The sequence below is a fragment of the Microtus ochrogaster genome (genome assembly GCF_000317375.1).
Source record: "Microtus ochrogaster isolate Prairie Vole_2 chromosome 14 unlocalized genomic scaffold, MicOch1.0 chr14_random_1, whole genome shotgun sequence".
Lineage (NCBI taxonomy): Eukaryota > Metazoa > Chordata > Mammalia > Rodentia > Cricetidae > Microtus > Microtus ochrogaster.
In genome coordinates this window covers 3373321-3383929 of record NW_004949096.1, presented here as the reverse complement: position 1 = coordinate 3383929, position 10609 = coordinate 3373321, and positions in this window count along the sequence as shown.

Below are 10609 nucleotides of genomic sequence, written 5' to 3'. Positions count from 1 at the left end.
TCCCTCCTTCCTTCCTTCCTTCCTTCCTTCCTTCCTTCCTTCCTTCCTTCCTTTATTCCTTCCTTTATTTTTTCTTCTTTTTTGTTTCAAGGGTTTGAGTTTTGTGTATTTGTTTTGGGTCTTACTGATGCTTTGTTTGCTTTTTTGATTTTTCTGGTTTCTTTTTTGAAATGGGTGGGAGAGGAAGGTGGGGGAGGATCTGGGAAGAGTTGGTGCAAGATAAGAACATTATCAAAATATATTGCATGAAGAAAATGTACAAATGAAAAGAAAAAACAAAAGCAAATAAATGACACTTAAAAATGACAGTCAAAACTGACCTCTAATCTCCATGTACATGAACACATATGTGTGTGTGTAGCGGCACACACATGAGGCATACATACAAAGCACCTTATATGTCTGTCTGTATATTTGGTGTTTGAATTCCTGAGTGATAGAGATATCCATTGCTATTTATAAGTTGAGCCTTTTACCACACTAGAATTTATGGAAGACGTGAAATAGGTTCCTAGATGTGTTCTAAAAGACTACAATTTTATATCTAAACCTACAAATTTCCAGACAGAGCTTTTGGAGCCTGAGCCCTACAAAATTCTGAGTACAATGAGTATATATATATTGTACTGATTTCGCAGATAGGGAGCGCAAAGAGCTGCTGAAATATGGCATACCTAGAGAGGGCAGAAAGTCCCTGCAGCATTATCATAAGAATACGATGATTTCAAAGTCAGAAAGCTAGTTAATAAATTCAGTATTTAGTTCAGCTTTTCAGGTATGTGACTGTGTACACACTTACTCATTATCACAACCTATCTCCTCATCTAGAATGTATAAAGTAGTCTTAAGATTTCCCTCATCTGAAGCCCATAAAATCAATGCTAAGTAATATGTCTAGTATGAACATTACATACGCATATCTTATGGAGACAGGAAGTAGCCTGGTGGACAAAGCTGACCCCATATGTGCTTGTTTCTGTGCAGATACACACACAGACACACACACAGACACACACACACACACACACACACACACACACACACACACACACTTATCCAAACCAGCACAGTGTCATTTAAAATAAATTTAAACTACTAATCCACTTAAACAAACATACGCATGCATTACTTACTTTCGTATGACTCAGATCAAATGCCTGAAAGAAGAATTTTAATATGCAAATATGTATTTTGGATGATGGTTTAAAGGTGTCATTATATCATGGCACGAATACATAGAATATCAGATCAGTTCATATCACGGCAACATGTTAGCTGAAAAAAGGATCAGAGGAAGGCCAGGGATAAAATATTCCTGAAAGTCCATCTCCAGTGACATACTTTCCAGCTAAGTCCTACCACCTAATGTTTCCAGAATCTCTTAATTTTACTGGCACCTGAAGACAAAACTTCCAATAGACATCATTTCAGGGAACATTTGATATCCAAACCATAATAAAGTATTTGTAATTATGTATTATAAAAAGGCACTATTGGCAATGTTTTACTAATGGTAGAAGGAAATATTATTGTTCTTGTTCGTAAAAGTACACTGTAAAATTGAAAAGATAAGATATAAGCACATGAATAGTTGCATAATTGTCTGGAATGATGTTATATTATGACACAATGTAGTATGGTATTATTTACCTAGTAATTGCTGTTGCCAAATACAAATATTTTACAGAGATATTTCAACTTTTCTCCAGCAAGAAGGTTCAAGCTTGCAATTAAATGGGAGGCCATGGTAGGATAGCCATGAGTTCCAAAATAAACTGTGTAGTATACTAAGTTCCAGACTTCTTGGGCTAGACTGAAGCCCTGTCTCAAAACAGGAACAACAATAATAACAAAAACAACAGAAACACCTGTATCTCCAACTGAGTGACTTCAAATTTAATTAATATTTTAGTCTTTAAGAACCCCTGTTTTCTTATACTGGAGACTATTTTATGACAAAGTCAAAAAGTTGTCTCTATTGGCCTCTTCTCCCATTTGTCATTCATCCCTCTGCTGTAGGTACCTTATCCTTCAAGGACACATCCAATGCTTGTAGTTGATAACAGTAAAGGATTCTACCTTCTCTCAAAGCAGTTCTTCTAAACTGGAGCATTTTGCTTTCTCCACCCCTCCTCCCCAGGTTCCATTCACCCTTCAGACACACAGCTCAGGCACCAACTACTACAAGAGTAAAATCAAAACACCTCCATGATACTCCAACCCATATGAACTTCATTCACCCAGATGTCTGTGGAACTAATTATGAACTCTGAAAATAAAGGGCTCTGTTTTCATCTGTGTCTGAGTTAAAAACATATAAGGGAAAGTATCCTAAGGGCTACTGAATGTTATGTTGGCCGAGACTGAAGTGACCATAAAGGCCTCATCTTCCAGAGTAGGAGAGTTTCATTCCCACCACCCACATCAGGTGACTCACAACAGTCTGCAATTCCAGATCCTGCAACCCTTTTATGATCTGCATGCACCCTAAAAGGCATGTGGTAAATACCCACACAGACAAAAAATTAACAATACACATAAATAAAAATAACACTTTTTGGGTGGAGATTTTCTCAGAAGGTGGCATTTTTGACTGACTTATGTAAGGCTAGAAAGAATGGCTTTTGCCTATTAACTCCAAGGAAAAAGTATGATAACCAGAATTAGAATTATGGGTTAAAAGAAATTCAGTGAGTAGCTGAAAAGCATTGCTGATCTAGATTGCAGCCCAAAGCAGTTAGCGAGCATGAATAAGTTTAAGTGTGTTGGTGACATCTCTTTCAGACTTGCTCAATAAGTACTAAAACTTTAAATTTTGAAAATTTTGATATAATTTTATAATATAATTTGTTCTGTGCAAATACTGATGGGATGGTATGCCTTCATCTCTCATTTCCTGAAATGAGAATTAATGTACTCACTAAAAGGGACTCCTGGCCAAATAATGATTTAGCAAAAATAATTTCTTTTGTCTTTGTTACTATTCTGTATAAAAGTGGTTCTCTTTATACTGACAAGAACATTTTGACAAAGTAATAGTCTTAGTTTTCATAAAGACATGCTGAAGATATTAGAAGCTATATGAATATTCATATTTTTCTAATCATTAATACATATGCATATATATAGTTCTACCAAGTATAATAGCTTAAAAATTTTAAAACTACAACAATTTATAGGTGAAAAATTAAAGTAATTTTCATTTTTAAATCAAGACAAATCTTTGATTTTTGGAAAGGTGTGAATATTTTGATTAAAAATAAGCTCCTTTCAGTAGCAAACACACACATTAAAGAATACCGGTATAATTTCTGAAAATAGTTTTAAAATTATTTATAGTCATGGGTAAATACAGAATGACAGAAATAAATATTAGGGAAACAGCTTCTATTGGAAGATTTACCTTTTAGTATCTTCTTAGTTGTGTCATTCAAATATGTGATTTGACATTTCAGTAAATGTTATCGGTCCATAGGTATGCTGCCTACTTTTATCTTAACTTGACACAGGATGAGTCAGGGTAAAGATCCTCAATTGAGAAAATGTGTCCATATTATCTGCCTATAGGCAAGCCTGGAAGACATTTCCTTAATTAGAAGTTGATCGAAGAAGGCCCTGGCCATTAAGGGTGGTGTGATTACTGGGCTGGTGGTCTGAGTTCTATAAGGAAGACTTAGCAAACCATGAAAGCAAGCCAGTGAGCAGTGACTCTTCATGGCCTCTAAATCAGCTCCTATCTCCAGGTTCTTTACCTGCTTGAGTTTCTGTCTTGACTTTCTGTGATGTTGGACTGTAATGTGGAAATTGTAATCTAAATAAGTTCCTTTGTCCCAAACTGCTTCGGTCATGGTGTTTCACCACAACAATAGTAGCCCTAACTAAGACAAGTCAGTACCAAGAGTAAAGTATTGCTATGACAGTCCTGATCATGTTATTTTGGGGAGGATTGTGGAAGGAGTTCGGAGCTTTCAGCTAAAAGCATCATTGAGTATTGAGCTCTCAATGAGCTGTTCTGTAGGAGTTTGGAATATAAGAATTATGAGAACAATGCAGTTAGTAGTACCTGGCTTGCGAAGGTTCAGAGGAAAGCAAAGACTCTACCTTGTCTTTCGTGTGAGAAAAAATGTGCTTCTGGTTAGCTGGGGCTCAGGCTCAGGGACCCTGGGACTACTAAAGAGAAACCTTTGCTTTCCTGGGAAGCTCAATACCGGTCAGCGAGAGCTGAGGAGTTTTTAAAGAGATTGCATATTTTATGGAACTTTTAATGTGTCTGAATTTGTAAAGACTGTGGGACTTTTAAAGTTATTTCTGTTTTATATTCTGATATTTATATTAACATGGCATCGTGGAGATAAATGAGAAAGATAAGATTCTGATTGAAAAGTTCTGGGTTTTTGAGTCAAGGGGTCTGTTATACTGCTTAGTTTTATGTCAGCTTGACATGAGCTAGTGTCAACAAAGAGGAGGGACCTTCCTTTGAGGAAATTATAAGGTCAAGCCCTAGGCAAGTCTGGAGAGAATTTTCTTAGTGACTGATGAAGGAAGGCCTAGCCCATTATTAGTGGTGCTATTCCTGGCCTGGTGGTCTTGAGTTCTATTAGAAAGTAGGCTGGGTAAGTCATGAGGAGCAATCAAGTCTACACTTCAAGCAATCACTCGTCTGTGTCCTCTGTGTTAGCACTTGCCTCTAGGTTCCTGACCTACTTGAGTTGATGTCTTGACATCTTTTGATGATGAATTATGAGGTGAAAGCAAAAGCAGACTAAATCTCCTTCTCCCCAAATAGCTTTGGTCAGGATGTTTCGTCACACCAACAGTAATCCTCATACAAGAGACTAATTTTGAAGTCTCAAAAATCATAAAGAAGCACATTCCAAATATCACCCTTGTGAATAATTATATTTTTATTCAGAAGCATTATAGCGCTCTATGCGTCATTTCTAAGTCTGATACTGAGTTCTAAGAAGGCAACTAGGGAATCTAAAGGTAGCTAAGTATTAAAGAATCCAAAGATCAGTTTGTTTCCATGGTGCTGGGGATTGAACCAAATGTCTCATGAGTGCTACTAAGGTATACTACAAGTAATGCCATTCCAAGATAAAAATAAAATAACAGAAGCAGTTTCATTTGGCTTTTTCTGATTGTTATTTTTTCTTCACTAATAATAAAATATTGCCTAAAACTTGGCCAATGCACTAATGTCATGTCTTTTAACATATTTTGAAGGCTTTCCTAGTCTAAAGTAATGAAGACTGAGATCAGTTTGGCAAAGAGAACCACGAAAGTCAAATGTCCTAAAAGTAGCAGCAGAGACAAAAAACAAAACAAAACAAAAACTACTTATAAATTCACTTCAGTTAACTTTGTTTCATCTTAAAATCTTCTCTTGAGCTTGAAATATTCATCTTTGGCCCCTGACTGTGGGGGGTGGGGGTTTGATGCCTGCCTTGAATACATGGCATGTAACTTGCATCGATAATCTAGAGTTCAGTCACTAGTTGTGGGACTTGCAAGAAGTTATATAATGAAGTTGAAAAGATTGCAGTGGGCATGGATTCAATAATCCCTAAAATATAGTTACCATAAAGAAGTTCTTATTTTAAGAACTGTTGAGTACACTGTTTTACAGCATCAAGAATACAGGTCTCACTGTTGGAGTGTGTCTTTAAATCTTATGTTCATGAACACTTCAACCTCATGGTGTAATTGTCTCCTGTCTACCTGAAAGTAACAGAATATTTGGAATTATGGATTTGCGTTAATTGACTTTGTCATTGTAATCAATCATCTGATATAAGTACCTTGGTAGAGGAAGGGTTTGTGTGGGTGCATTTTCAGAATTTTCAGTCACGGTCAGAGCATGTTTCTGAGACTGTTGTGAGGTAACAGATCATCGAGGCTGTGGCAGTTTTGTCTCATGGTCAAAAGGAAGCAGAGAGAGACAGTAAGAGATCAGAGACAAGATACCTCCAAAGATATCCCTCTTTTTGCCCCTATTAGCCAGTTACCACTTACAAAATACGCAGAATATTAGATAAATCCTGAGCCTCCTTGGGCATTTCATATTTAAATTCTATCAGGTGTAAACATATTAGGACTTTCAAAAGATTCCACTACTCATTCCATGACATTATATATGATTCTTGTAAGGTAAAACTATAGTTTTTATAATATTTATTAGAGAAAATCGTAGCTATTTGGTTAGAATTTCAAGCCTCTTATATGCCATAAAATGATCATTTTCCCATCAAATTAAATGGTAAGTTATTTGGGAAGTACCACTAATTTAGTTATAATTACCTTGACCAATTGGAAAAGAACAGGGAATGTCTTTAATTATATTTAAGAAAAAAATGAAAGAATATTTAATTTTCATAAAATATATTTACAAATAGAGGTAATTTTGAGATGCATTAGAAAACCTAAATATTCTCAAACTTTCAAAATGAAATGTAAATTATGTTTGAAAATCATTTTAACTTCCTATATCAATCAGTTAAATGTCCATATTAAACAGAATTTACACTGATTTCTTGGTCATAAAATTTTCCCGTCTTTAATGTTATCTTATTTGGGACTCATAAGATGGCAACAGTATAGATTCCCTTAATAAATATTCTGAACACCCCAAAATTTGTAAAATTGGCAAAAAACAAATGTGGAAATGCTAATGTAAGAATCATCTCTGCCATTTTTGAGATAGGTTTCCTAAAGCACATGTGTTAGAATTTCCATCCAGGAATGATATTTGGAGATGGTTGTTTAGGTTGTCATATGGGCTATATGGCATTATGGAGGTAAAAGACCCTTGACTATATTTATGGAACTATCCGCAAGGCCACAATGGCATACATTTGAACAAGGTCTCCCATGAGAGGCCCCCATGCTTTTTCTTTCACACGTGATCTCATGATGCAGTGCCTGCTTCCATATTATGACACAATAAGGCAGATATTGCTATCTTGATGACTGACTTTTAATTCTCCAGAAGCATAAGGGTTAAATCTTTGTAAAAATCTCTGCTCTTTGCAAATTATGCCATATTTGCTATCCTTGAAAAGAACAATTCGAGATCATTTCTTTGTCTGAAATTCTGTATTTCCTGCCTTTGAATATGTCTGAAAAGGGGAGAAAAGAAGAGGAATAAGCTGCCACAATGGAAAGAGATTTCCCATTGAACCAAATAAGAAAAATCTTTTCAATCTATAGTTAGACTAAAAAGGTCATGTTCTGAACGATTTCTTTTTCTACCACATAACTCTGAATTTGAAATCCCATATTATAAAGTGTACAAACATAAATACATACACACACACCTATATACACAAATACACTTGCACAAAAATACATACATACACACACACAGCTAACTTTGTGATTATGTCAATGGCACACCAGCAAGTGATATTTTTATCGTCTTAAAAGTAATTCAAATATTTACTTTAGCCGGGTGGTGGTGGCGCACGCCTGTAATCCCAGCACTCGGGAGGCAGAGGCAGGCGGATCTCTGTGAGTTCGAGGCCAGCCTGGTCTACCAAGGGAGTTCCAGGACAGGCTCCAAAGCTACAGAGAAACCCTGTCTCGAAAAACCAAAAAAAAAAATATTTACTTTATTCTACAATTCCACACTGAATGATTTGGAAAAGAATTTCAAATTCCATATAGTCAAGTTGAATCCTCTTTTCAAGAAGTATTTGTTTAAGCAATAATTATATTAATTATTTAAGGTATTTTTTTTTCAGAAATGTGACCAGTTTCAATCCAAACTTCCAAATAATGCTAAAAAAAGACAGTTACTAAATTCTTTTATTATGTTCATGTCATTGTTATTGGTGTGTGTGCTTTGACCTTTGGAAAGGATAGACGAGAAATGCAACACTAAAAAGTAGCATTCGACTGTGATAGAGGACAAGCTGTTCCAACATTATTGACTTTTGGAATTTGCCACTGGTTGTTAGCAGTTTTAATCGAGGCCTCTCAATAAAACTAAATAAATATCCACTATGGCAACTGTGGGACAGATATATAGGATTCCTTCTGAATGTTCTCATGTGTGGGCTTTGAGGTTTTTTCTGACTCAGGCACAATGGTTTAATAGCAGAATGAGTTGCCAACCATGACTAATAGGATTTAGCTAGATGTCAATGGTCAAGATAATTTCTCTATCTCAATTTTATAATGATGAAGCACCTACATACAGGAGTTCAATGCAAAATTGACTTTTGAGATTCCAAGATTAATTAGATGTGATATCTTTTTTTTTTTAATACTCTCTGTAACTGAAGGTTTCTCTCCTACCTGTCAGTTCCCAAATAAGGACTCTTAGGCTTAATATTAATTATAAATTGTTTAGCCTATTATCTCAGGGTTATTATTAACTAGCTCTAACAACTTAAATTAAACCATTTCTATTAATTTGTGTATTGCCACATGGCCCATGGCTTACTCATAATGTTCCTGGCATCTTACTACTCCAGGAAGCTTCTGGCTTCTCTCTGACTCTGCCTTCTTTCTTCCTCTAACTCTGCTTGTATCCTATGGCTATTTTCTTCCCTACCAAAGGCCAAAGCAGCTTCTTTATTAACCTATGATAATAAAACATATACACAGCATATAGAGAGGCATACCATATTACATCCTGTTTGCTGTCTAATTAAAAAGGACAGTTTTAACTTTTACATGGTAAAATTATGTACAGAAAAAATGGTTATCAATAAAGAATTACAGTTACAAAGCAGCCTATGTGTATTTCACTAAATTAAAAAAATCTTCTATCATCTATTTTATCTTTGTGAGTCTAAAGCTTCATATCTAATTTATTTTTATTATAAGTAAGGAAAACTATAATTATAACTATCTAATCTTCAACTCCATCAAAGATAACAAAGGATATAATATTACCTGAGTAAACATGAAGTGCTTTTAAGCAACTTCCTAAAGCCTAGAAATAACAGAGTTATCTGATTGCCTGGAGAGTCACTCAAGATTTATCTGTATTGTTGGAGCATCTATCTTTGGCCTACAGCCCTAGAATATTCAACAGACTTTTCTATTAATCAGGAATTTTGAATGACTGTCCTACCTTTTCTTGGCAAGGTTTGGCAGTCACTCTCTTTAATGTCCTGTTTGTCCAATTTGGACAGAAAGAAAAACACAGTGTGTACTCACTCATAAGTGAATATTAGGTGGAAAGCAAAGGATAACCAGACTACAATCCACAGTTCCAGAGAAGCTAGATAACAAGGAAGACCTTAATAGTGGCCCTGAGAAAAGGAATTAGATGAGATCTTCTAGATCAACTGGGAGTAAGGGGGAAGTAAATGAGAGGGAATAGGAGATGAGAACTTGAGGAACAGGATGGTCAAGTGGGGGAGAGGGACAGAGTGGGAGAGTAATGAAGGAAAGATCATGATTGAGGGAGCTATTATGGGAGTTAGGAGAACCTGGTGCTAGGGAAATTCCCAAGAATCCACAAGTATGACCCAAGTTATGGCTAGAATCAATATGGAGAGGGTACCTGAATCGACCTTTCCCTGTAATCAGATTGGTGAATACCCAACTATTACCATAGAGCCTTCATCCAATATGTAGTGGAACCTGATGCAGAGATCCACAAACAAGTGCAAGACTGCACCCCAGGAATCCAATCAAAGAGAGGGAGGAAGGAATATATGAGCAAGGGAGGTCAAGATGGAATTATTTATTTCCAAAGACTTTGTCCTTTGTCTTTCTTGTCCTTTATCAGACACCTAATATTCTAGAAATCTGTCTGTTTGTCCTAGCAGAACATTCATCTCAGGCAGAGGACTGTCCTATAACACACAGCTTAGGACTATAGCACTGGAATGAAAACATGTCAGAGGGAGTCAAGAAGTGGCTTTATTTATAGGCATTAAGAGAAAAAAAAACCTTTTCTTTTTTCTTAGATGTAAGCTCATCAGGGATATCCACATGAGTTGAATATTTTCTCTCACACAACTTCAACAGGCATGAGAAAATGCTCTCTACAGAGACGAGTGACCCAAACTGGTGCATGTGGCTGCATAACTTCCAGTCTATGCCTGGAAACTCGCAGAATAATACTTAATCTGCACAAGAATTCTGATTGGCAGGCTTTGTTTTCTTATTTGGGCATTCACTGTTTCTGCCATGCACTGGTACAACATTAAATTTTCAGTCCCTGTGGCAGGAACGTGAAACTCTGAGGAGCTGTTTCAGCCTGCCCCCAGAACCTGGAGGTTTCTCAAGAAACAGAACCGAGTAATTCCACTTAAATCTCGTCGAGTTAACTAGATTTTATTGTGCAAAGATAGGCATTCCAAATTGTTTTAGATTTCCCCAATAAACACCAGGACGAAAAATAACATAGGGAAGAAAGAGTTCATTTGGTTTGCATGTCCCAGTATAGTCCATCACTGAGGGAAGCTGTCTTAGTTGTTTTTCTATTGTGATTAAACTCCAATACCAAGACAACTTATAAAAGAAAGTGCTTAATTTGAGATTAACTATTGCAAAGATTTTAAATTCATAATGGGAAAGCAAATTTATGACAGCAAGAATAGTTTAAAATTTACATCTTTTTTGTTTTAATTATGAAAGCTTGGCCTTA